Source organism: Pimephales promelas, chromosome 19 (genome assembly GCF_988280905.1).
Source record: "Pimephales promelas chromosome 19, fPimPro1.hap1.1, whole genome shotgun sequence".
Taxonomy (NCBI): domain Eukaryota; kingdom Metazoa; phylum Chordata; class Actinopteri; order Cypriniformes; family Leuciscidae; genus Pimephales; species Pimephales promelas.
This window is the reverse complement of record NC_142787.1, coordinates 9,870,496-9,897,875: the sequence shown is the minus strand read 5'-3', so window position 1 is coordinate 9,897,875 and position 27,380 is coordinate 9,870,496. Positions and strand designations below refer to the sequence as shown.

The window sequence follows — 27,380 nt, the reverse complement described above, 5'->3', positions numbered from 1 at the left end:
GTAGAAACACACGAATATTGATGTAATCAAGGAGACTCATCGCTCCACTGCTCCTGTCTGAGTTATCTTGTGACAGTAGAAACACAGGGATGTTGACGTGATCAAGGAGACTCGTCGCTCCACTGCTCCTGCCTGAGTTATCTCGTGACAGTAGAAACACACGGATGTTGATGTGGTCGAGGACTCTCGTCACTCCACTGCTCCTGCCTGAGTTATCTCGTGACAGTAGAAACACACGGATGTTGATGTGGTCGAGGACTCTCGTCACTCCACTGCTCCTGTCTGTGTTATCTTCCGCATCAGCGCTAGCGGCTCCATTTCACTCGTGCGCACACACTCGTCAACGAGGCAACAAGGCAACGCTGACACTGGTCATCCACCATTTTGTGCTCCTCAAGGCATCGGCTACAGATCTTCCTGACTCTTCAAACCCTGCTGGCCTTTTCACACACACATGCACTCACACACACTCACACATATTTTGGATGTTCTGATCCAATCTGACTTCTTACCTTCAATGCCTAAATCATAATCACAATCACAACACTGTAGGCCAGAGGAGAACTGAGGCTGAGTTTGGTTTCTCACAAGGGTTTTTCTCCATTCTGTCACAGATGGATTTTCAGTTCCTGTTGCTTATTTGGGGACATTTCATTTAATATTCAACAATATTATTGATCTTCTGCATTGACAGCATTATATGAGAACTGAACTGAGCTGGGTGATGACATCACGGTTTTCACCAGAGCCGCTATATATTTAAATAACCTAAATTAATAACTTTTTTACAACAGAAATGAAGCATCACTGAACTGACTTAAGCTGGACTGTGACACTATTATCTTCTGGAAACAATCTCTGTTGCATTATTGTCCTGTTATCTCTGTAAAGCTGCTCTGTGTTGTAAAAGGCGCTGTATGAATAAAGGAGACTTGAGTTGAACACACGAGAGCAAACAATACACAGCTTCCTCCAGCGAGAGCTAAACTAACACCAGATCCTCTAAATCACTAATGAGATCACTTAATGCACTGTGAACTAACATGAACATCTGTATTATTATCAACTAACATTAACAAATATTATAAATACAGCAAATGTGTTGTTCATGTGTTAGTTCATGTTAGTAAATACATTAACTAATGTTATTTAATGTAAACCTTATTGTAAAGTGTTTCTAGTAAATATCAAAAATCCCATGAATCACAGGAAATTGAACTGTGAAAATATCAAATGTACTCAAATAAATCTAATATATATATATATATATATATATATATATATATATTCACAGTGTATTTGATCAGATTCGCATGTAAAACCCACAATGCGAGCCTGATTTCTGATCAGATAAACATTTTGCGACTAAAAATGCTACTTTACACGTATAAGCCGAGTCTCAGACACAATCTCAGCTCTCCATTATTTAAAGACACATATTTCATCTTCTGAGCGCCATAAATCGCCGGCCTCAGGCATGGAAACGTTTTAGCTAACGATGACGGATGAACCTCTTGGAGATTCTTCACTCAACAAGGTCACGCTTTCCTCAACACTTTAATCTGATCGCAAAAACATATCTCATAAATGTGCTGGATTACAGTAAACGCAGAACGGTATCTCATACATGTGCTGGATTACAGTAAACACAGAACGATATCTCATACATGTGCTGGATTACAGTAAATGCAGAAACATGTTACATACATGTGCTGAATTTCAGTAAACGCAGAACGGTATCTCATACATGTGCTGGATTACAGTAAACGCAGAACGATAACTCATACATGTGCTGGATTACAGTAAACGCAGAACGGTATCTCATACATGTGCTGGATTACAGTAAACGCAGAACAATATCTCATACATGTGCTGGATTACAGTAAACGCAGAACGATAACTCATACATGTGCTGGATTACAGTAAACGCAGAACGATAACTCATACATGTGCTGGATTACAGTAAACGCAGAACGGTATCTCATACATGTGCTGGATTACAGTAAACGCAGAACGGTATTGCATACAAGTGCTGGATTACAGTATACGCAGAACGATAACTCATACATGTGCTGGATTACAGTAAACGCAGAACGGTATTGCATACAAGTGCTGGATTACAGTATACGCAGAACGATAACTCATACATGTGCTGGATTACAGTAAACGCAGAACGACAACTCATACATGTGCTGGATTACAGTAAACGCAGAACGGTATCTCATATATGTGCTGGATTACAGTAAACGCAGAACGGTATCTCATACATGTGGTGGATTACAGTAAACGCAGAACGGTATCTCATACATGTGCTGGATTACAGTAAACGCAGAACGATATCTCATACATGTGCTGGATTACAGTAAACGCAGAACGATAACTCATACACTCATACATATGCTATACTGCACTACACTACACTCTACTGCACTAGACTATAGTACACTGTACAGTACACAACGCTACACTATACAGTAAACAACACTACAACACAAACTCTGAGGTCAAGAGGGCAAGATGCTACATAGTGTCACTAATGTCACGTATCATCATCCAGCGAGGCCATCGAGCTTCAGGAGCGACTGGAAGAGAATGAGACGCTCAGAACCACAACACTGGAAAACAACCAGGAAGCGTTTTCCCTCAGGAAACCTTCAGTTCCAGTTCTGCAGTTCTCCTTCAGCCTCTGGCCTGATTTGGGTAGCGTCTCCATCAAACCCCATACAACACAATTCCACAAAGAACAGTTTACATGTAGTTTGTTGGAAGCGGACGTTTACAGCAGATAAATGTAATTTCATCCGAGCGTAATGAAACTCCACTACTTCAACAGTAAACGCTGCAGACTCTCAGAGCAAATGGTGAATGTAAATAGTTTACCATCACGTGTTGTCGTTCTGCTCTGATCTGTGATTCACTTTAGAATGAAATCATTTAGAGACAATATTTGTTGATAATTTTTTTTCTGAAACATCAGCTTGTAAGTGCCATATATCAATGAGAACTGTCTTTTGAACTTTCTATTCATCAAAGAAACCTGCTAAATAAAATGTATCAAGTTTTCCACAAAACATAATCAACACTGATAATAATCATAAATGTTTACGTTATGATGTTATGATTTATGAGTTATGATGCTGAAAATACAGCTTTGATCAGAGGAATAAATTACACTTTACTATATATTCACATTGAAAACAGCTGATTTACATTACAAAAATATTTCATATTTTTTAATGTATTTTTGATCAAATATACACAGGCTTGGTGAAAATAAAGAGACTCTTTCAGAGACACTAAAGAAATCTTACTGGTGCGCATATATTTATGACCAGTAGTGTATACTGATAATTTCACATTTTGACTGTACATGTTATAATAATAATAATAATAATAATAATTAACTTTATTTTCTATAGCACCTTTAAAAGTTACATTTAAAAGCTCCACACAAAAATGAGAAAAAATAAAAGTGAAATGTAACATCATAAAAGAGAAGAACATTCAAATATACACTACAAATATAAAATGTTATCATTACAAATTTATGTCCGTAATGCTAGAACCAGTCGGTCACCACAGTTTAAACGTTGTCGTATGTTTGTGTTGTAAATGTACAGTACAGGAAGAACCAGTTATTATTATTAACCCGATCACTAACCTGAAGGACTAGAAAACCAAAACAGACAGTTTATGATTCTGCACATATCCAACCCTAGCTTTCAATCACCAATAACAATATCTACAGAGATGATGTTTTTCAATCCACAGATTTTACAGTAACAGCAGCTAAGATGTAAATAAATTATATATTTCTGATATATAATTGCTTATTTCACACCATACATGCTCAAAATACACAAAACTGACTGTCATCTGCACAATTCAACACCACTGCACAGAATTATGAAGCTTCTCCTTTTGAAATGGAGCAGAAACTGCAAGAAAACCCATAAGAGTGAAAGCATGAAGAACAACCAGCGTGGACATGAGCTGTGACCCATGAAGCTGAAGGGTTTCAAACACACACACACACACACACACACACACAAACACACACACACACACTCTCACAGCCTGTAGATGTCCCGGGTCCTCACATCCACACGTCTCGGTTCAGACCCATTGCTTCTGTTTAGCGCGACTCTCTCACGACACGACAGAAAGACGAGATCCATTAATATTAACTCCCTGACGAGAGCTTCAACGTCGTCAATATTTAATCACACTTGGACACTGGCAGCTTGCAGCTGAACGAGAGCAACATGCCCGGCGCTGTCGGGCTGAAGGAGGCCTCATACTCGGCCTGTGGAGGAGCTGACCCGGCAACAGAACATCTGAAGATCCAGAACATCTGCAGACCCGACCACAGAACATCTGTAAACCCAGAACATCTGCAAACCTGCCCACAGAACATCTGCTGACCTGTCCACAGAACATCTGCAAACCCAGAACATTTGCAAACCCAGAACATCTGCAGACCCGCCCACAGAACATCTGCAAACCCAGAACATCTGCAGACCCGTACACAGAATATCTGAAAATCCAGAACATCTGCAAACCCAGAACTTCTGCAGACCTGTCCACAGAACATCTGCAATCTCAGAACATCTGCAGACCCGTCCACAAAACACCTGAAAACCCAGAACATCTGTAGACCCAGAACATCTGCAGACCCAGAACATCCACAAACCCAGAACATCTGCAAACCCAGAACATCTGCAGACCCAGAACATCTGCAAACCCAGAACATCTGCAAACCCAGAAAATCAGCAAACCCAGAACATCTGCAAACCCAGAACATCTGCAGACCCAGAACATTTGCAAACCCAGAACATCTGCAGACCCGTCCACAGAACATCTGCAAACACAGAACATCTGCAGACCCGTACACAGAATATCTGAAAATCCAGAACATCTGCAAACCCAGAACTTCTGCAGACCTGTCCACAGAACATCTGCAATCTCAGAACATCTGCAGACCCGTCCACAAAACACCTGAAAACCCAGAACATCTGTAGACCCAGAAAATCTGCAGACCCAGAACATCCACAAACCCAGAACATCTGCAAACCCAGAACATCTGCAAACCCAGAAAATCAGCCAACCCAGAACATCTGCAAACCCAGAACATCTGCAGACCCAGAACATTTGCAAACCCAGAACATCTGCAGACCCGTCCACAGAACATCTGCAAACCCAGAACATCTGCAGACCCGTACACAGAATATCTGAAAATCCAGAACATCTGCAAACCCAGAACTTCTGCAGACCTGTCCACAGAACATCTGCAATCTCAGAACATCTGCAGACCCGTCCACAAAACACATGAAAACCCAGAACATCTGTAGACCCAGAACATCTGCAGACCCAGAACATCCACAAACCCAGAACATCTGCAGACCCAGAAAATCTGCAGACCCAGAACATCTGCAAGCCCAGAAAATCTGCAAACCCAGAACATCTGCAGACCCAGAACATCTGCAAACCCAGAACATCTGCAAATCCAGAACATCTGCAGACCCAGAACATCTGCAGACCCAGAAAGTCAGCAAACCCAGAACATCTGCAAACCCAGAACATCTGGAGACCCAGAAAATCTGCAAACCCAGAACATCTGCAGACCCAGAACATCTGCAGACCCAGAAAATCTGCAAACCCAGAACATTTGCAAACCCAGAACATCTGCAGACCCAGAAAACCTGCAGACCCAGAACATCTGCAAACCCAGAACATCTGCAAACCCAGAACATCTGGAGACCCAGAAAATCTGCAAACCCAGAACATCTGCAGACCCAGAACATCTGCAAACCCAGACCATCTGCAAACCCAGAACATCTGCAGACCCAGAAAACCTGCAAACCCAGAACATCTGCAAACCCAGAACATCTGCAGACCCAGAAAATCTGCAGACCCAGAACATTTGCAAACCCAGAACATCTGCAAACCCAGAACATCTGCAGACCCAGAACATCTGCAGACCCAGAACATCTGCAGACCCAGAACATCTGCAGACCCAGAACATCTGCAGACCCAGAACATCTGCAGACCCAGAACATTTGCAAACCCAGAACATCTGCAAACCCAGAACATCTGCAGACCCAGAACATCTGCAGACCCAGAACATCTGCAGACCCAGAACATCTGCAAACCCAGAACATCTGAAGACCCAGAAGACCTGCAGACACAGAACTTCTTTTTGATAAAATAAATACAGCCTTATTGAGCAGAAGAGACCTCTTTCAAAAACATTACAATTTGTAATATTAGTATATTATTATTATTAATATGAGAGAGAGAGAGATAGAGAGAAAGAGAGATATAGACAGAGAGAAAGCGAGAGAGACAGAGAGAGTCCAGCAGAACCTCGACGGGCACATCCTTTAACAGGATCCTTCAGAGGAACACGAAACCGGTCTGGAGGATCTCAAACACACACACACACATACACAAACAAGCTTGCGAACACACATTTCTGTGATCATCAGAGAAGAGAATCCAATTAAACTAGTAATAACAAACAGATCTTCAAACCATCAGACTACTGTAATTTCAATAAAAACACCCAAAGCACAACTAATTTGAACAAAACCACGTTACGTAAACGGACACAGTGTTAACTCGAGGGTCTGTTTCTAATGTCCAGCAGAATGTTATATAACTCAGATAAGCCCATGCATCATGTCAAGAAAGCATCCACTGGACCATTTCAATAGGCTTTTGTGTGTCTCTGTGCGGCTGCCTGAGGAACGACTCCAAACTTCAGCGCTTCTGTGAGTTTCTGCTGAAAGGTCCATTTTGTAGCTCAAATCACTCGACCATCAAAATGGAAGCCCTTCAGCTGCCTCTTAAAACCCGATCTGAAGCACACAGATCACCAGCGAGAGCTCAGGGATCTCATGTGCGTCTGCAAAGGGAATTTCAGGAGAAACATCTGAGACATAAGAAACATTGTAACTCCTAAACAATGAGAGTAGTTAAGTCTCCTGCTTTATAATAACAGCATTATTCACATTCATTACTTCAACATATACTGAATCCAGGCTGTAAATCCTGCGTGAGATTCAGAGCAACAGACTGTCGTCAAAAATCTCTTTTCCGTCAAAATAAAAGCTCGATGATTTAATGTTTGAAAATGAAAACATTAAAGGGGTCCCATTATGCCCTTAAAGGACAACTCCGGTGCAAAATGAACCTTTAGTCTTACACATTGTTACCTAGTCAACCGTTATCTGAGATTTGTTTTCATGATTGCCTTATGTAAATAGTTTTATCTCTAAAACCAGTTTAGCCTATAACGCTAGTATAACGCTAGTATAAAAATCGCTAAATCGCGGTAAAAATCGCTTGTTATTACCACTAACAAGGCTCAAAATAGCCCCACACTAACACGACAGCATAATAAGGGTCCCTACATTCAAACCGAAGCATTGAGAACTTTGTCAGTGTCCATACAGTTTAATAAGAAGATATTTTATACACACAGTCAACTTCTCGAATACAGGAAGAAGCCATCTTTGAAAAATAGTCTCTACCAGTCGATCTACGAACGCCGATCCAAGTGTGCTGGTGAGATGTGAATAAGGTGATAAGGTGAGCGTGAACAGTAGGCTACGTGTACATATTGAAGAGAATAAAACGGTTCGTGTTTGTGTTTCTTCCGGAAACAACGGATCATATGAGATTCTGCACAGTTCAGCGCACTTGGATCGGCGTTCGTAGATCGACTGGTAGAGACTATTGTTCAAAGATGGCTTCTTCCTGTATTCGCGAAGTTGACTGTGTGTATAAAATATCTTCTTATTAAACTGTATGGACACTGACAAAGTTCTCAATGCTTCGGTTTGAATGTAGGGACCCTTATTATGCTGTCGTGTTAGTGTGGGGCTATTTTGAGCCTTGTTAGTGGTAATAACAAGCGATTTTTATTTGTCATTACTCTATTCCCTATATACTAGCGTTATACTATCGTTATAAGCTAAACTGTTTTTAGAGATAAAACTATTTACATTCGGCAATCATGAAAACAAATCTCAGATAACGGTTGACTAGGTAGCAATGTGTAATTAGACCAAAGGTTCATTTTGCGCCGGAGTTCTCCTTTAATTTTGTTTTCGGGGTGTATTAGAATATGTTTGCATGCTTGGTTGTTCAAAAAACGCAATATCTTTCAAATTTACATTATCACAACTCCTCTCTCTGCCGATTGGTTGAACGTTTCGTTTTCGAATAAGCCCCTCCTTCCGAACTGTGCTGTGATTGGTCAGCTGACCTAGTGTGTTGTGATTGGCTGCGTTCGGGAAATGTCCCGCCTCTTTATAACCGCGAGCTCTACTAAATATTAACAATGGCATCCATTTCAAACCATTTCGCGCAGATTCAGACCCTGACGATGTTACCGACCGAGAGGATCGTGCACAACGGATTTCAAGCACACATTTTACAGGATGTTTCAGAGTGGTATGTTTTTTTTTTTAATTTTCTCATACGTTTTAGATACGATGTTATCCACCATTTAATATTTGTCTGAAAACTAATATGCAACAACAACACTACACACTAACTAAAGTTAATAAGGGGAGAAGCATAAAATGACCCATTCAAGATATTAGTATTGAAATTTTACAGTTGTAATGAAATATAAAATGGTTACTATATGATTTTTATTAAGTACTCTTTTTATTGGGGTTTAATATTTTCATTTAGTAATAATAATCATAATCAAAACAACAATTACTATTATCTGTAGTCCCATTATTATGTGATTTGACAAATATGATTTTTTTCCCCTAAATCATGCAGCCCTAAAATCTAAGAATACAATACCAGAATTTTAGACACCAGTGAAACTTAATCAGAACAAACACTAAGACTAGCACTCAAGCTTATCGCAGAAAAGTCAACATACATGGCAACTCATATTTTTAGTTTCCCCCTTTAAATATGACATAATTTGCTCAATAACTACGATATTTCAGACTCCAATAGATGTGTATAAGCTAAAAGTGCACTTGGTTTTTGACACAAACACTAAGTATCTTGCACTAGTGCACTAGAATGACATCTCTGTCCAGTTTGCATCTGATTTTAGATAAAAATGATCTTTTTAAACTCCTCGTCGACATTCGCATGAATTGATGTTTTGGTTTCCAGTAGTTTGTTGTCGTTCAGTTTCGTCTTCAACTACAAAATAACTAAATAGTGCGAATAACGAATAACTCCGTGTTCAATGTACATGTGATTAGAAAAAACAGTTACACTTTATATCAATAGTCCACTTTAGACAAATACTAACTACAAGTACCTTTTCAACTACTTCTCATTAGTGTATTAGTGGACTGAGGGTTCAGTAAAATAAAGTCACTTATAGTTAGTAGAATATTTGAAGTGGACTGTTGAAATAAATTGTTATTGAAAAACCCAAGCTGTTATGTCAAGCTCTCACTAGTGTATGGTTAAAAAAAAACATTTCATTTAGTTATTTAAAGTGCTGCTTTGGTTTAGAACGTAGTGTTTTATATTATAAATGTATAGCGTAGTTTACGTACACTAGATTTGATCTTAAAGTTTTCCATTTGTATGTTGTTTGGATGAAAACACTGGGCATGATGTGCATGTGGAACTTTTCCCCAATGGAAAAAATACAGAAAATAAAAAATCCTCAAAGAAACAATCAACAGTTAGTTGAAGGCGTAGAGTCTAATGCTGAAACATTAGGGAAACATCTGAAATATATATCATCACAAACTAGCATTGTCTAAATGTTTTAGTGAGGCAATACACCATTCATTCATCCACTGATGAACATGTTGTAGTTGACACCTGGAAAATAACACTGAAGTCAATATGAGCTGCGAAACAGTCGCTCAAGTCAACAGGTCATTAACACAAAAGCCTGGTGAACTCGTCGTGGGCCACACAAATATCACTCACACGTAACTTCAGGGGAGTTTTACATCAAATCACACATAAACTAACACTGGGCAAAATAGTGAATTTTCCATTCTAGGTAGGCAGCTCAACAGGGTTTGGAACGGAGCTCATGTTTGCACTGTTAACTTCATCCTCGCTGGTTTATCATTAAAAATAGATGAGACGCCTTTGTGTCTATTCTTTCGTTTTCTGTGTTCAACATGACAAAGACACAATAAAGAACGTGCAATAAGCCTCACTGAGAGTCATAAACAGATCTGATGTCTACGACGGATCATCATCTACAATCATCTGCCAAAAACACTACAACATGAGACACTGTAAATGTTCTGTTGTGTTCTTCATATTTGATGAAGTTTGCATGTTTTATATATGTCTCGTGAAGCTGCTTTGAGACTTTGCATTGTGGAAATAAAGCTTGATACTCCTGAAAACAAAGCACAGGTTTAGGAGCGAACTGCGACCCGAGCGTTTCTCCTGCGAGCTGAACCGGCTTTAGACTGGATCTTCATGAAAAGTGGGTCAGCGGTGAGCTTGAACCATGAGCCATCGCTGTGTGTCAACAGTTGCATAAGAAGGCTTTTAGCTTTTCCAGGTCAGACACTCGACCAGATCACAGTCGTTACGCGAAACTACAGGAAAAATCCCTCTAAAATCTACAGCCTGAGACAAATGACCAGCTGGATGAACGAGATCACTTATGCATTGCTTGCAAATCCATAAAACATTTGAGAGAAATCAGTAAAATGTTACAAATAACATGTATACGTCTACATAAAACCATAGAGAACCTGCTTAGAAACATCAGACAGAAGCAGTGTCTGAAAAACAGCCAGTAACCTTCATGTGAGAGAACCTGTTTGCCCTGACATGGGAGACGTGCCACCATTTTGAGTTCCTCTGGCCTGCGTCTGTCGCATTGAGTGTGTGTGTGTGTGTGTGTGTGAGTGTGCTGTCTTTGTCAGCGGGATTTCACAGTGGCCAGAGCGTTTGCAGAAGGACACACACACAGACATCTTCCACCCTAATGCTCTGATGGTGTGCAATCATGTTCAGCGTGTCACAATCAAACATGCATGTCAGATTATTAAACTATTAAACCAGACAAGTACACAAACACTCACTTTCACTTCCAAGCAGAAGCTTCACATTTGGTCCAAAACGACACACAGGTGCATTAAGGGAACTGTACCACCAGAAAGTTCAGTATTAATGGATTCATAAGTTCTAAGACCATGGCTCATCAACATAATACATTGATATACATGACTGAAAATCCAATGAAATGACAGTAAAGAGAGCAGGAACTCTGTAGGAGCGTCTGTAGGCCACCGTAGTATTCATCAGAAACATGCTAAAGTCATCATGAAACCTTCAACTAAACCGCGTTTCACTCTAAAAAACGGCACAATAACAAACCGCAGCGTGAGTGTTATTAAAAATATCGCGCGTTGGTCAAAGTAACAGAGAAAAAAAGTGCAAAGAAGCGTGAAATGTGTCACCAAACGCCTGGCTCGCGGCGCGTCCGGGTCCATGCAGTGGCCAGGAGAAAGTCAACCTTTGTTCTCCAGCGAGACTCCAGCGAGACTCCATTTTCTGGTGTCATTCTACACCTGCGGGGACAAACACCTGGAGCCCGGCGCGAAAAACACACACAATAACAACATCAACAACACAAGCGTTACATTGTAACTACACCGTCACGTCACGAGAGCGTAGTGCGCGCGCGTTCGCTCGCGTCGCGTCCGTCAGTCTATATCTCTCTCTCTCTCTCTCTCGCTCGCTCGCTCGCTCTCTCTCTCTTTCCTTGACTAATGGACGCGGAGCTCCAAATCCGCGCAATGGCTTCCAACGCTCCCGTCAGACGCGCAACGCGTCCCTCAAACGCCCGAAAAACAGAAGCTCTGCGATCAGAAGCTCTGGAGGAGACGCGTCACTTTACATGCACCAAGGTGCCCGTTCTGAAGGATTCGCTCGGTTCTGTTCTATTGAGAAGCAAGAGCGTTTCCAGATCGTTCCTCTCCACAGATCCCGCGTTCAAAAGCGTCGTTATACGGGTCGAGAAAGCGAATACTCACGCCTGGATCCTGGATCTTCTGTACTGAAGTTGTTCCCGGTTTAGAGCAGGAGAATGTTCGCCATCTTCTTCTCTCCTCCTCCTTCTTCTTCTTCTTCTTCTTCTCCTCCTCCTCCTTCTTCTTCTTCTTCTTCTTCAGTACGCCAGCTGCAGATGACCTGAGCTCTTGCTGTCTCTGAATAATGAGCAGCCTCAGAGACAAGGAAGACAATCTGCTAAGCATGCAACACAAAGAAGTTTTGGAGTCTAGCAAGCACCAGAGGGTGCACAAGAGTTTGCGATGAGACAGTGAGACAGGAGGAAGGTCCACAGAGCCTCTCATGACTCCAGCAGTAATGGAGCTCAAACATGGAGCCCCTCACGGCGCTTATGACACATTATGATGAGCCATATGATGAGAACGCGTCATTACAGACATTCATTATGGCGCGCGCGCTATAGACGGCGGTCGCGTCATAATATCCCAATCTTCCGTTTCATATGTTCTCTATTCTGAGGAACATGGTAAAAAAAGGTTTCACGTGCATAAAGATCATTATCCAGCATGTAAATATGTACCACATACAGTGTTGTGGCTGATTTCAAAATAAATAACATCATGTGAATCTTTTTTCTGAGGAACATGGTCAATAAAAGGTTTCACGTGCATGACAATCATTGTCCAACACAATATATATATATACATATATATATATATATATATATATATATATATATATATATATTTATTTATTTATTTTGAAATATATATATATATATATATATATATATATATATTGTGTTGGACAATGATTGTCATATATATACAGTATATATATATATATATATATATATATATATATATATATATAGTCACGTGATGTGGCTGATTTCAAAATAAATTGCATTTTGTGAATGCAATTAAAATCTCTTTTAAAAGGAACATGGTAAAAAAAAAAAATTATTTAGACTTCGTTTAAATCTGTATGCTCCACTCGTTCTGATAATAATATAATATGTTTTGACACATATTCTGAACGTTTTTCCAAGCATGTTATGTATTCCCTGTTATGCCTGTATTTAGAGTGAAAGCTTCTCGAACAAGCACAATAAATAATAGGCGGGGCTTGATTTTGTCTGTGGGATCTCTGGTAAGTTGTGAGGAACACAATATCGAGTCTAAGATTTAGTTTAAATAAGCATTTTTAGATAATAAGAATTTAGATAATCTTTCGTTTTACTCGCCTTTTCGCAGTTTCCTCTATTAAATCTAGTCATATGGTTATTTTGCCACTCGGTGTGTGTTCCAATGGGAAAGTGACGTCAATGCATAACCTCTATTGGTGGATCTCATGTGAGTGACAGACTGGAACGTCATTTTCATTCAGAGAGCATGCTGGGAAGCCAATCTCCTCTCCAGCTGCATTTATGTAAGACGGCACGCTTGTTTTCTCCTGTTCATCTCTGGGTTTCTGTCTGTGGCCACTTGACACAACGGTTAATTAGATTTTTAGCTGCTCTTAACCACTAATTCATAAATCATAACTCAATGAGCCTGACTGACACAGAACACCAATAAAGCATGACAGAACCATAAATCATTGACACGGAAACTGCTACTTTTTCAGTTGTACTCTGAATGTCATTAAACATAACGACTTCTATGGTTATGGGTTTCATTCCCTAGTAATGCATGAACCGACAAATTGTCCATAAATGTAAAATACATCATGGTATGAAAATGTATGAAGAATATGTGTGTAAACTCAAACTTAAAAGTAAAAAGCTTCTATTAAAGAGCCGTTAAACTCGTTGACTGTCTTGGTTTAATCATTCTCTTTTTGTGGACGATTCATTGACTCACTCAAAACTCACAAAAAAGTCTTCATAATCGACTTACTAATTTTGCACAAAAATGGAAACTGGAAATAAATTACTGTAAGAGACCACTGAAAAATTAGCAGTTTCTCTGGATTATTATTTATGTGACATATTAACATTTTTTGATTGATTCTACAAACTACTGACAACATTTCTTCTAAATTTCTGAACTTAAAGAAAAACCAGCTTTTAATGTGTTAAAAGCACAAACAAACTTGTAACCAATCAGATCAATGTGTGATTGTCAACCAGTGGATCTCTGAGCTGAGTGAGTAAGTGGAGGCGGGGCTCATTTGCATATTCATAGAACAGTCCATACTTAATGAGTCAAGGGTGTCGAGTTACGTTCAAGATATTTAAAGACATTAAGACACTTTTTTTCAAGGAAAAAAAAAGTTTAAATATGTAACTTTGGTGATTAAAGATGAGTTTTGGAGGTATAAAATTACTGACTACATAAAGACTTTTAAACATTAGTATTGTGTTGTTTAAAAATGAATATAAACTTTGCATTATTCAAGTTCTGAAAACATGACAAAAACATTTGCTATGACCAGTTGTCATTTTTTTTGCAAAACTCAACAGCAGATTTATTTGAAATTTGGAAGAAATGTTGTAAATAGTTGTAAATAGTGTAGAATCAATCAAAAATAATTTAACTCAAGCGGATTTACTAAAATAATAAATCCAGAGAAACTGCAAACTTTTCAGTGGTCTTTTAATTTATATATATATATATATATATATATATATATATATATATACCGTATGGGAATCAATATTATTCATATATTATTAATAATATTAAAATATTATTAATATATATATATATATATATATATATATATATATATATAAATTTTTTTTTTATTTAGCAGACAGTATCCAGTGTCCACTACCCTTGAGAGAGAGATCATAATAAATCAAAGACCTCCTGATAAAAGAGAATAAAAGCTGTTCAGTCTCAGGTGAGCTCTTAATCTTCATTACCTGCTCGACTTCACCGCATCATGTTTCAGGTAAATATTTGGACACAAAGGCAGGTGTAATAGACAGCAGCCTTGTGAGGTGATGATGACTTACCATAGTATTTCCCCTCAGGACTCAGTTGCACCTCATTAAATGCCTTTCACAGGTTTAGAGACATTAAAGTCTACATCACCTCATCAGTGCACACACACATATCTACTGAACGCGCGCACACACACACACACACACACACACACACACACACACACACACAACTGAGGTGGAGTGAGCATGATTTAATCAAACCGATTAACTTAATATGGTGTATATTTGTCAGTCATAGAGAAATGTTAAAGGTAAGGTTTTTGCATAGAAAAAGAGTTTATTATTAACTGTTTGCATTTATTTGATTATATTTAAATGATAATGCGTTTAATCAAGGGTTTAGAATCAGAATAAATCAGTTAATTGTAAACACAATTAAATGTATTCAGTTAAATAGAATGAACATGGTTAAAATATGACTACCCTTTTGTTTTTAGAATAATATGCCGATTTAACACTTTTATCAAATATTTTCATTTGATAATCCTCAAAAAGAGAGCAGCACTTACTACTTAACACAGTTCACTTTCAGGGAAACTGGCGCTGCGTCAATGGCGCTTTGGAAACGCCCCTATGTGATCACATCTGAAGCATGTCCGTCAACTAGTCCAACGGCGTGAGTGAACGTCATGACCAGGAGAGGATAAAAGCACAACCGGTCTGACCGGCGTTAGCTTCTGTGCCTTTAGCAAAAGCAATCTTTTTCAGCCCCCAGGTTATTAGGCTATGTTAATGCGGCTATGGGGCGAAGGCCCCGGTGAAGGCCCCGGAAGGCCCCGGTGCTGCCCACTACACTACACTGGACCGCACTACACTACACTACAGTACACTATAAAGTACACAATGCTACACTACATTACACTACGCACATCTGCAAAACCAAAAAAAAAAAAAAATTGCACAAGCCTCCAAAAGCCTCCGTCTCAGGGGTTTTTCTACAGGAGGCATGTGATGTGGCGGGCTGGTCTTCCCCGCTCACATGTGTGAGGTTTTATAGGCTGGACCTGGACGCTGCCCCAAGGTCTCAGGTGCTTATGACTTAGTTGCCACGGTTTCATATACTGGCAATTGTAAGTATGGCGTTTAGGTATTGTCATTCCCAAAGCACCATCAACGCAGCGTCTCATTCCCTTCTCAAGGAGCTAGGGTTAAAGTCATAGTCTGAGACGATTTCAGGTTTAATCCATTAAAGGGTTAGTTCACCCAAAAATGAAAATTAAGTCATTAATTACTCACCCCCATGCTGTACCAACCCCGTAAGACCGTTCGTCTTCGGAACACAAATGAAGATATTTTTTATTAAATTTGAGGGCTGTATAACTACCACATTGGCTCCTAAGGGACTGCCTCTTGACGGCCCAGAAAGTCAATGAAGAAAATGTTTAAATATCCCAAGTGACTACCGTGGCTCAACTATATGTTTATCAAGCGACACGAATACTTTTTGTGCGAAAAAACAAACAAAAATAACGAGTTTATTCGACTATTTCTTTTCTTCCTTGTAGGCCAGAACGAGACTTCCTTAGATTTCCACGACGCATGCGCGAGAATTGCGATCTGAAGTAGTGTAAGCTGGTGTAAGCAGATCGCAATTCTCGCGCATGCGTCGTGGAAATCTAAGGAAGTCTCGTTTCTGGCCTACAAGGAAGAAAAGAAATAGTCGAATAAACTCGTTATTTTTGTTTGTTTTTTCGCACAAAAAGTATTCGCGTCGCTTGATAAACATATAGTTGAGCTCGAAAATATCTTCATTTGTGTTCCGAAGATGAACGAAGGTCTTACGGGGTTGGTACAGCATGGGGGTGAGTAATTAATGACTTAATTTTCATTTTTGGGTGAACTAACCCTTTAACAGAAATCCAGAAGAACCCTGAAGAATCATATCCAGCAAACCATGTATCTTGATATGAAGAACTCAGCGAACAGCGAACAATCTGATAAGGTTCTCTTAACAAACGTTCTTCCAATAACATTTACCTTCATTCAGAGATATCTGGTCTTTAATAATGTTTAAAAAAAACAGTATTTATAAGTCGTTCATGGAAGGATTTTACATTTAACGTTTAAGTTGGACGTTCCTCTATTGTTTTTTTTTAAATGTAACGGTTTTCGTAATGTTCAGAGAACATACAAAAGAAATGTTCCAGTAATGTGTGAAGAGTGATACATTGTAATATTCTATTCACGTTCATGTAAAAAAGTAAATTACAAAAAAACTGGATGTTTTGAACATTCAGAAATAATGTTTTCATAACTTAACATTCTTAGATCATATTTTTGTTTGCTGTTTGTGTAACCTAACCACTGAAGAATCATTTCTAAACCCAGTAAGGCCCTGACAGCATCCGAAGAGCTGATTGTTCTGTGCTGACCTGAGATGTGTGTATGGTTCAGAATGAGCTGATCTGGGATCAGGGTGGGACAGTCACACGCTGCCTCGACATATGGCCGGCGCACTAAATCTGATTAATTTGGGAGCCCAGGACAGAATGCACCGGGAAAACCCAGCCGGGATCTCCTCCAGAGTGGCTAAAAACGGACAAACACACGTCACACACTCAGATGGTCCTGCTGAGGACGGGTCTCGGGTCTCAACGCACAAACACACGTCACACACTCACTCACTCACACACTCAGATAAACCTGCTGAGGACAAGTCTCGGGTCTCAACACACAAACACGTCACACACTCAGATGGCCCTGCTGAGGACGCGTCTCGGGTCCACACAAACACACGTCACACACTCATTCACTCCGACACACACCCACATACACTCACAGTCACACTTACTCACAGACTCACACTCACTCACACTCACTCACTCACACTCACTCACTCACAGTCACTCACTCACTCACTCACACTCACTCACTCACACTCACTCACAGTCACACTCACACTCACACTCACTCACAGACTCACACTCACTCACTCACACACTCACTCACACACTCACTCACACACTCACTCACAGTCACATACACTTACACTCACTCAGTCACACTCACTCACAGTCACATACACTTACACTCACTCACAGTCACACTCACTCACAGTCACACTCACTCACTCACTCACTCACTCACTCACACCCAAACACACACACACACACACACACACACACACACACACACACACACACACACACACACAACCACTCACACTCACTTACACTCACACTTTCACTCACAATCACACTCACTCACTCACTCACTCACACACTCGCTCACAATCACTTACACTCACACACTCACTCACTCACTCACTCACACACACACTCACTCACACACACACACACACATACTCTCAGTCACACTCACTCACTCACACCCACACTCACTCACAGTCACACTCAATCACTCACATACACCCACACTCCCTCACACTCACTCAGTCACACTCACTCACATTCATTTACACTCTCACACTCACTTATTTCCACTTACTCACACTCATGTACACACTCACACATACATAAACACTCACTCACTCACTCAAACTCACACACACTTACACTCAAACTCTCACACACACATTCAGGCACACTCACTCCCTCACAGTCACTCACACACTCACTCACACTCATTCACACACTCACATACCCCCCCCCCACACACACACACTTACACACTCAATCACACTCACTCACACACACACACACACACACACACACATACACACACTCACACTCATAGTCACAGTCATTCACTCACACTCACTCGCTCATTCACTCACAGTATCCCAGCATCCTCTCTAACCCAAGGGTGTGCCCGCATGTTCTCTGACCCAATGTATTCTGGCATCTTCTCTAACTCAAGGGTATCCAGGTGGTGATGACGCAGTGGATAAGACACATGCCTTTGGTGTGAAAGACCCAGGTTCGAATGCACTGTGAGACAGCAATGTGTCCCTGAGCAAGACACTTAACCCCTAGTTGCTCCAGAGGTGTGCGACCTCTGCTCTGACATATATAGCAACTGTAAGTCGCTTTGGATAAAAGCGTCAGCGAAATGAATAAATGTAAATCCAGGTATCTTCTCTGACCCAACAGTATCCCGGCATCCTCTCTGACCCAACAGTATCCCAGCATCCTCTGCTGCGGCTCTAGAACAGGCAGCTTTGATGAATTTGACAGCAAACAAAATTCATTATACGGTCCGAATGATGAGAATTTTCACATTTGAATAAGTGAAGTGTCACTTCCTGTGTGATGCTATTGAACTGTGACACGTTACTGCAGATCAGACACTCGACACTGCGATTTCAGAAAGTCTGCATACGCCGTATTTAAACATCTTATAATAATGGATTGATGCTCCTGCTGTAGAGCCGATGTTCATCCATCCTGAGAGGAGCTGTTTTCTGGAAACTGCTGAATCAACACTGAACCACGGATAGTCCATCCATCAGCATCTGCTCCAAATCACACACACACACACACACACACACTAGTTAGTGAACAAAAACTCCTGTATGATCTACCTCTCATGGTTTATTCTGACTGAAGCATGAGATAAAAACTGTGTGTTGTTTCACCCGAATATCACTCGTGTGTGTGTGCGTTGGTGCGACCGGATTATGAGGACAAAACACATGGATACATACCGACTCTATGAGGACATACCGTAACTATGAGGACAGCACTAATGTCCTCATAAGTCGAGCAATGTAGAAAGGCTTATAAGGTAGCGATAAACCACCTCCCGCTTTTTCTCAATATGTCCTTATAAATCCGTTGTACCCGTTTTTCAGTGTGTATCAGTGTATGCTCAGAGTGTATAATCTCCCTCTATGTGAAATTCGATGGTACTGCAGTATCATACACATTTCATACACCCAGACCACGCCCAAGCGCGATTCATTGGTGGAACGCTGGAATCCTCGTCAGTGATTGGCTGCTTTTCACGTCCGTCAAAGTCAGCGCGCCGCGCCTGCGCATTTGATCTCTATCGCCTGTGTGTTGTGACGGTGTGATTAATCAGAAGAGAAGATTATTAATTAGCAGAATTCGAGCGAAGTTGACGAGCTATTGCGGGAGATTATCACGAGGAAGGTAAGTGTGTTTATTTATATTCTACCTTTATGGAGTTAAGTGTTATGAGTCAGTTTTAAATAACGTTAGTTACATTATTTTAAACATGGCCGCTAATATCAGTCCATAGGCATTTAAAAAGGGCGTCCCCAAACATCTTGCACATGCTATTCACTTTTTTTTGTTTTGTTTATTACAAAAGAAATTCTCTTGTTGTTCATAGACTTATTTTGAAATAAATCAAATCTATGTTGTCATCACGATGACTGGTAAAGTTGAGTGGATGAATTTACAGTTTAATACAGTAAGATACAGAAATATATTAATAAGCAGAAACGAAAAATAATGTAAAAGTAGGCTATACTTTCGTTAATGTAACGTTACTGTCAATAGAATTATGTGACAAAACTATTTAACTTTAGTTGATTTATTTTAGGGCTGGATATTAGCAGATATTTTATGATTCCATTCAATTTTAATTCACATTCTTTCGATTCTATTTTTATTGATTATTTTAATGTTTAAATAGGTGTAATACCTGTAACATTTTCTAAAACTTTCTCTCTATAGTTAATTTTTCTAACGTAACGAGTTTGGCTTTATTTGATCTGAGGCACCACATTAAGGAGTGATAAAATGTTATTAAAATGGACTGAATTTGAAATCAGTGACTGTTTCTTATCAAAAGTAACAAGTCTTAAAAACCTATTTATGTGTGAAGTGACTTGACTTGAAATGTTGTATATATTGATATAGACTACAGTCTGACGATAATGAACTGTATATTATGAAGCTTATAGGCTACATACTAATTATGTTTTCTGGAATGTTTTCAGTCAACATGTTAAGAAAGAAGCGAATAAAACCTGAGCAGGATGCAAAAGAACACATATTGTCGGATAAAGACAAAGCCTTCATTGAGGGACGACAAATCAACACATTCAAAGGTAAATTGATTGTGCACCACAAGGCAATTTGACCATGTTCAGACTGCAGGCAAATTAAATCATAAAGTAGACAAGACATGCATTTGAAAGAATGAAAAGTACCCCTATTGCTGGCAGTCTGGACATGATCTTTCACATTCACACATTTAAGCTGCTCATTTTCGTAAAGGTTAAGAGATTAATCAATTTTTATAATTATTATTATTATTGTTACTTTTAAATAAATACTTAAAACTATGTATACAGTAGGGATGTCAATTTTCACAATTTTACAATTAATATCACAGTGAAAACCAATGCTTAATTTTTTTTTTAAATTTATTTCCTGCACCTCATATTACAGTACACATTTTTACAGGTTTTAACTCTTTAAAATGATAGGTTGTTTAACTGTGTAACATATAGGTGCTCTTGGGTTCATGTTTTATTTTTATTATTCATTTAATTTTATTGTTTATATTATTTTGCCCTTTTAGGGAGAGGTGTGTTTGCACTTGAGCACATTGAACCATCCACCTTTGTTGTTGAATACCGTGGGATTCTCTCTCAAAGTAAACATGTTAAAGATGTTTAAGGCAACTACTTGTTCAACTTCACATGGAATGAAACACGTTATTGGTAAGCTGGCTGTTTCTTTTTAGTTATGATTATGATGATTATTATTATTACAATATAGGGCTGCATGATTTGGGGAAAATTTTATATTGGAATTTTTGAGGTCAATATTGCAAATGCGATATAATAAACAAATAGTTTCATGAGTCGACTTGCTTGGTTCTAAAGCAAAATGCACACACAGATTAGTGATAATTCTGAAATGTGTATTTCTCAACTCAAACTAGCAACAACAACTAAATGATTGATAACATCTATAATGATCAATAAGCCATTGATTTCTGGAAAAAAATGAATTGTACTGTATTCTGGCGCGCGGTCTGTGCATGCACATGATACTGGCACACGTCTTTCTGTGAGTCACAGTCGGATGCGCGCTTTCTTTTGACTTGTCTCGCGTGAATGGTTTTAAGCAATCGCATGAGAGCATTATCATGTAACACTAGCCAAAGGATGACAAAAAATAACAGATGCTGGGTTAATTGCGTTAACAGCCCATTGTTTATTTTACATAAAATTGCAGCATTTTGATCGCATAAGCTTGACATAGTGATTACAATTTTGATATGGTTAATCATGCCGCACTATTACAATATGCCGCACTATTACAATAGCAGATTTGCTAGGGTTCTCATAACATTAGGAACATATTAGTTAGAGATAATCAATAACATGTGGAGATGCACCGATTGGTCGGCTGGTGATCGGAATCGACCAATTTCCACGTGATCGGCCGTGATCGGCGACCGGCCAGTCAGTCTGACATATGCCGATTTTATTTATATTAAATATATCATTTTTTTCTAGTTGTTTATTGGATGTGAAAAGGAAATGGTTCTTCCATAACACTGCACTTCAGATGTGTGTTAATTTTCCACACCAGGAGAACTTGATATAGTTCTGTTTTATAGCAATTATCTTTTCAAAAATGTTCTATGCAAAATGTTCAATTAAAGAGAAGATAGAAAATAAATATTTGTGTGTAATGTGAAGTGATTTGAAAAAATGAAATCAGAATCGGCTAAAATCGGCAGGTCAAACTCAAGGAAAAATCGGAAATTGGGATTGGCCTAGAAAATTGTAATCGGTTCATCTCTAATAACATGGTTATTGTTCATCTGGGGTATTATTATTTTTTACCTTATGTGGATCATCTGACCTATTAAATTCTTAGGAAGTCAAGTTAACTTTCACAATGTGTATTTGAGTATAGGTTAAATAGGCCAGCCAAGGATAGCCTAACCCAAATGTTCAACTAGAACCTTATATTCTTACTGCACTATTTTTTATCACCACATAGATGCAACAAAAGAGGACACTTCGCTTGGTCCACTTCGGTTGGTGAATGATGACAAAAATCCAAATTGCAAAGTCAAGACAATCATTGTTGATGGAAGGCCACACCTGTGTCTGTTTAGTATAAGACATATCTTTCCAGATGAAGAGGTCACATACAACTATGGGGATTCCTCTTGGCCTTGGCGTTTAAGGGTGAGTCTCTCAAAGACTTTATCACTGAAAGTCAACCATGTTCTGTATTTCATGAATTTTAGTTTTTTATATGATGCAGATTATTAAAAAAAAAAAGTCTGCATTTCTGCTTTATTTTCATAACTCGTGTGTTGGGGGATGGGCATGACACTGACCTGAAATGTAAGGACAGTTCTCCACTACGAGGACCGTCATGTCAGGGTTAGGGTTTTAGGAAAAGCTGTTGCTTTGGGTATGTGTCAGCTGCTGCTTTATTGTGGATAAGCTGTAGACCCAATATGCACTGGAAAGGAAATGGTATGTTGATGTTTATAATGTTATCTGACTTTATAGACAAGATCTGTGTGTCAGCCTTCTCCTCCTCACATGTTTTATATGTCTGCTTTGTGCACGACGAAGCCATGAAAGGGCCACTAGATATTAAGACTTTGGTTGATTCTAGAATTAGTTGCGGTGACCAATTAGCAAACATCCTTGCCTCAGTGTTGTACCTGTCTTTCTCATAATTACAGGAATTGTGTGACGAGACATCAGTGGCTGTGACTGAATGCAGTGTGAATCCTTCCTCATCAGTGAAACAGAAAGTAAGTGCACGGATGTTCCTTCATTGTTTTCTTCTCTTTGACACAGGCAATGTTAAAGGGTTAGTTCACCTAAAAATGAAAATTCTGTCAGTATTTACTCACCCTCATGTTGTTCCAAACCTCTATGTGTTTATTTGTTCTGCTGAACACAAAGGAAGATATTTGTATATGTATTTTTTCCTACTATGGTAGTCAATGGGGAATGAGATCTGTTTGATTAAAACATTCTTCCAAATATCTTCCTTTTTGTTCAGCAGAACAAATAAACACATAGAGGTTTGGAACAACCTGAGGGTGAGTAAATACTGACTGAAATTTCATTTTTGGGTGAACTAACCCTTTAAGTGTAGGATGGTTGGGCATCATACTCGACTGGCTGACGCGGACTGTCGTCTTAAAGACGCTGTTGTGACGTCTCAAATTCAAGTAAAATGTACCTTGCTCAGTTCATACATTTTCATAACTCGTGTGTTGGGGGATGGGCATGACACTGACCTGAAATGTAAGGACAGTTCTCCACTACGAGGACCGTCATGTTAGGGTTAGGGTTTGAGGAAAAGCTGTTGCTTTGGGTATGTGTCAGCTGCTGCTTTATTGTGGATAAGCTGTAGACCCAATATGCACTGGAAAGGAAATGGTATGTTGATGTTTATAATGTAATGTGTTTTGGATTTATTTGACTTTATAGACAAGATCTGCATGTCAGCCTTCTCCTCCTCACATGTTTTATATGTCTGCTTTTTGCACGACGGAGCCATGAAAGGGCCACTAGATATTAAGACTTTGGTTGATTCTAGAATTAGTTGCGGTGACCAATTAGCAAACATCCTTGCCTCAGTGTTGTACCTGTCTTTCTCATAATTACAGGAATTGTGTGACGAGACATCAGTGGCTGTGACTGTGTAGGAGTGAGGGGTAGGGGGAAGGGGTAAGGGGTGGGGGATAGGGGTGGGGTGAGGGGAAGGTGGAAGGGGTGAGGGGAAGGGCTGAGGGGTAGGGGGAAGGGGAAAGGGTAAGACGGATAATTGGGATTCAGCCTAAGACTTTGGTTGATTCTAGAATTAGTTGCAGTGACCAATTAGCAAACATCCTTGCCTCAGTGTTGTACCTGTCTTTCTCATAATTACAGGAATTGTGTGACGAGACATCAGTGGCTGTGACTGAATGCAGTGTGAATCCTTCCTCATCAGTGAAACAGAAAGTAAGTGAACGGATGTTCCTTCATTGTTTTCTTCTCATTGACACAGGCAATGTTAAGTGTAGGATGGTTGGGCATCATACTCGACTGGTTGACGTGGACTGTCGTCTTAAAGACGCTGTTGTGACGTCTCAAATTCGAGTAAAATGTACCTTGCTCAGTTCATACATTTTCATAACTCGTGTGTTGGGGGATGGGCATGACACTGACCTGAAATGTAAGGACAGTTCTCCACTACGAGGACAGTCATGTCAGGGTTAGGGTTTGAGGAAAAGCTGTTGCTTTGGGTATGTGTCAGCTGCTGCTTTATTGTGGATAAGCTGTAGACCCAATATGCACTGGAAAGGAAATGATATGTTGATGTTTATAATGTTATCTGACTTTATAGACAAGATCTGTGTGTCAGCCTTCTCCTCCTCACATGTTTTATATGTCTGCTTTGTGCACGACGAAGCCATGAAAGGGCCACTAGATATTAAGACTTTGGTTGATTCTAGAATTAGTTGCGGTGACCAATTAGCAAACATCCTTGCCTCAGTGTTGTACCTGTCTTTCTCATAATTACAGGAATTGTGTGACGAGACATCAGTGGCTGTGACTGAATGCAGTGTGAATCCTTCCTCATCAGTGAAACAGAAAGTAAGTGAACGGATGTTCCTTCATTGTTTTCTTCTCTTTGACACAGGCAATGTAAGAGGGTTAGTTCACCTAAAAATGAAATTTCAGTCTGTATTTACTCACCCTCATGTTGTTCCAAACCTCTATGTGTTTATTTGTTCTGCTGAACACAAAGGAAGATATTTGTATATGTATTTTTTCCTACTATGGTAGTCAATGGGGAATGAGATCTGTTTGATTAAAACATTCTTCCAAATATCTTCCTTTGTGTTCAGCAGAACAAATAAACACATAGAGGTTTGGAACAACATGAGGGTGAGTAAATACTGACTGAAATTTCATTTTTGGGTGAACTAACCCTTTAAGTGTAGGATGGTTGGGCATCATACTCGACTGGTTGACGTGGACTGTCGTCTTAAAGACGCTGTTGTGATGTCTCAAATTCGAGTAAAATGTACCTTGCTCAGTTCATACATTTTCATAACTCGTGTGTTGGGGGATGGGCATGACACTGACCTGAAATGTAAGGACAGTTCTCCACTATGAGGACCGTCATGTCAGGGTTAGGGTTTGAGGAAAAGCTGTTGCTTTGGGTATGTGTCAGCTGCTGCTTTATTGTGGATAAGATGTAGAACCAATATGCACTGGAAAGGAAATGGTATGTTGATGTTTATAATGTAATGTGTATTGGATTTATTTGACTTTATAGACCAGATCTGCATGTATCAGCCTTCTCTTCACATGTTTTATATGTCTGCTTTGTGCACGACGGAGCCATGAAAGGGCCACTAGATATTAAGGCTGAATCCCAATTCTCTGTCTTACCCCTTCCCCTTCGTCTTACCCCTAGGCCTTGTCCCTCGAAATCGAGTGGTAAGCGCTAGTGCAAACATACCCCTATGAAATGAGACACCACTCGGTTACGTCCTTGGCGTCTATCACCAGGGGCGAAAAGTGTTGATCACAAACTTCTCGTAACTTTTAAGATGCCGTCTGCAAGTATGCTTATGTCGATTGCGTTGGTACTGGAGATTTATTTGCGATTGTCAGCAACAAATACAGGACAGTATATTTAAAGCACGTACTGATGTCTCCAGGGTGACCATACAACGTCATCCTTTTCCCGGACATGTCACCCGGATTTCGGGATCGCTGAAAATGTCCGGGATTCTGCTTTTGCTTTCTGCCTTCACTATTCATTATGTTTACATGCACAAGGTGTTGTTTCAATCGGACTGAATTCATTCATTTAAATCTGTGAATCTGAATGGATTGTTTATCTAATATTCCCGTGTTTTCGTCTCAGTCGGGATCCGTTTGAAGCTGAATGCATCATCTGAGAAGCTGATCACGTACGTGTCAGTGTCAAATAATGTACACATAATGAATGGCGACTGTAGAAAGCCAAAGCTGAATACCGTAAATTTTGGGTGATCTTGAAATGTGGGACTGATTGTGCAAATCAGCAACGTAACGTTAGCATAGCCTAGCGTAGCAAAGTAGCGATTTTTAAAAAAGTTTCAATAAACAACATACAGTAGTTGCAAATATAGCCTATATGTACATAACTGTGTAGAGCACAAAACAAGACTGTCATATTTTTTTTTATCAATCATGTAAGTGAAAAAACTTTAATTTATGGGACACTCTGGATGGTATGCCATCCAGAGTGAAGGAGAGGCAATGCCATCGTTGCCAGTTGCGCAGTGCATTTCTTACCCCTTGGTTTCAAGTAAGCTCATGAAAATTCTTGGTCTTAAGTGGTATATACCCCTTCCCCTTACCCCTAGATCAAAATGAAAATTGGGATGGCGCTTCCTCTCACGTGAACGTGCAAAACTGAGGGGGGTAGGGGTGAGGGGAAGGGGTAAGGAGTGGGGGGTACGGGTGGGGTGTAGGAGTGAGGGGTAGGGGGAAGGGGTAAGGAGTGGGGGGTAGGGGTGGGGTGTA

The 27,380-nt window shown here is 39.8% G+C and overlaps 1 protein-coding gene and 1 long non-coding RNA gene across 6 annotated transcripts in view; one reads left to right on the top strand and one right to left on the bottom strand.

Annotated features, from left to right (window-relative positions):
- The window catches only part of znf462 (zinc finger protein 462), a 52,768-nt gene extending 40,436 nt beyond the window's left edge, over nt 1-12,332 (bottom strand). Inside the window, exon 1 of one of the 4 annotated variants that reach the window (XM_039663972.2) lies at nt 12,012-12,332. The gene's annotated coding sequence lies outside the window, so the exon portion shown is untranslated. Of the gene's footprint in view, nt 1-11,057; nt 11,403-11,435; nt 11,678-12,011 lie in introns of those variants that run through there. The other 3 variants (XM_039663969.2, XM_039663970.2, XM_039663971.2) reach the window with 3 other exon arrangements.
- A 7,172-nt stretch (nt 12,333-19,504) lies between these two features.
- Nucleotides 19,505-23,615, top strand: LOC148970739 (uncharacterized). 2 transcript variants are annotated; one of them, XR_016147796.1, is made up of 5 exons: nt 19,505-19,998; nt 20,814-20,924; nt 21,401-21,542; nt 22,840-23,030; nt 23,543-23,615. It is a non-coding gene; the product is annotated as an uncharacterized LOC148970739 (long non-coding RNA). The 2 variants fall into 2 exon arrangements; XR_016147795.1 differs by lacking the exon at nt 19,505-19,998 and having other exon boundaries at nt 20,175-20,924.
- Nucleotides 23,616-27,380: the final 3,765 nt, after the last annotated feature.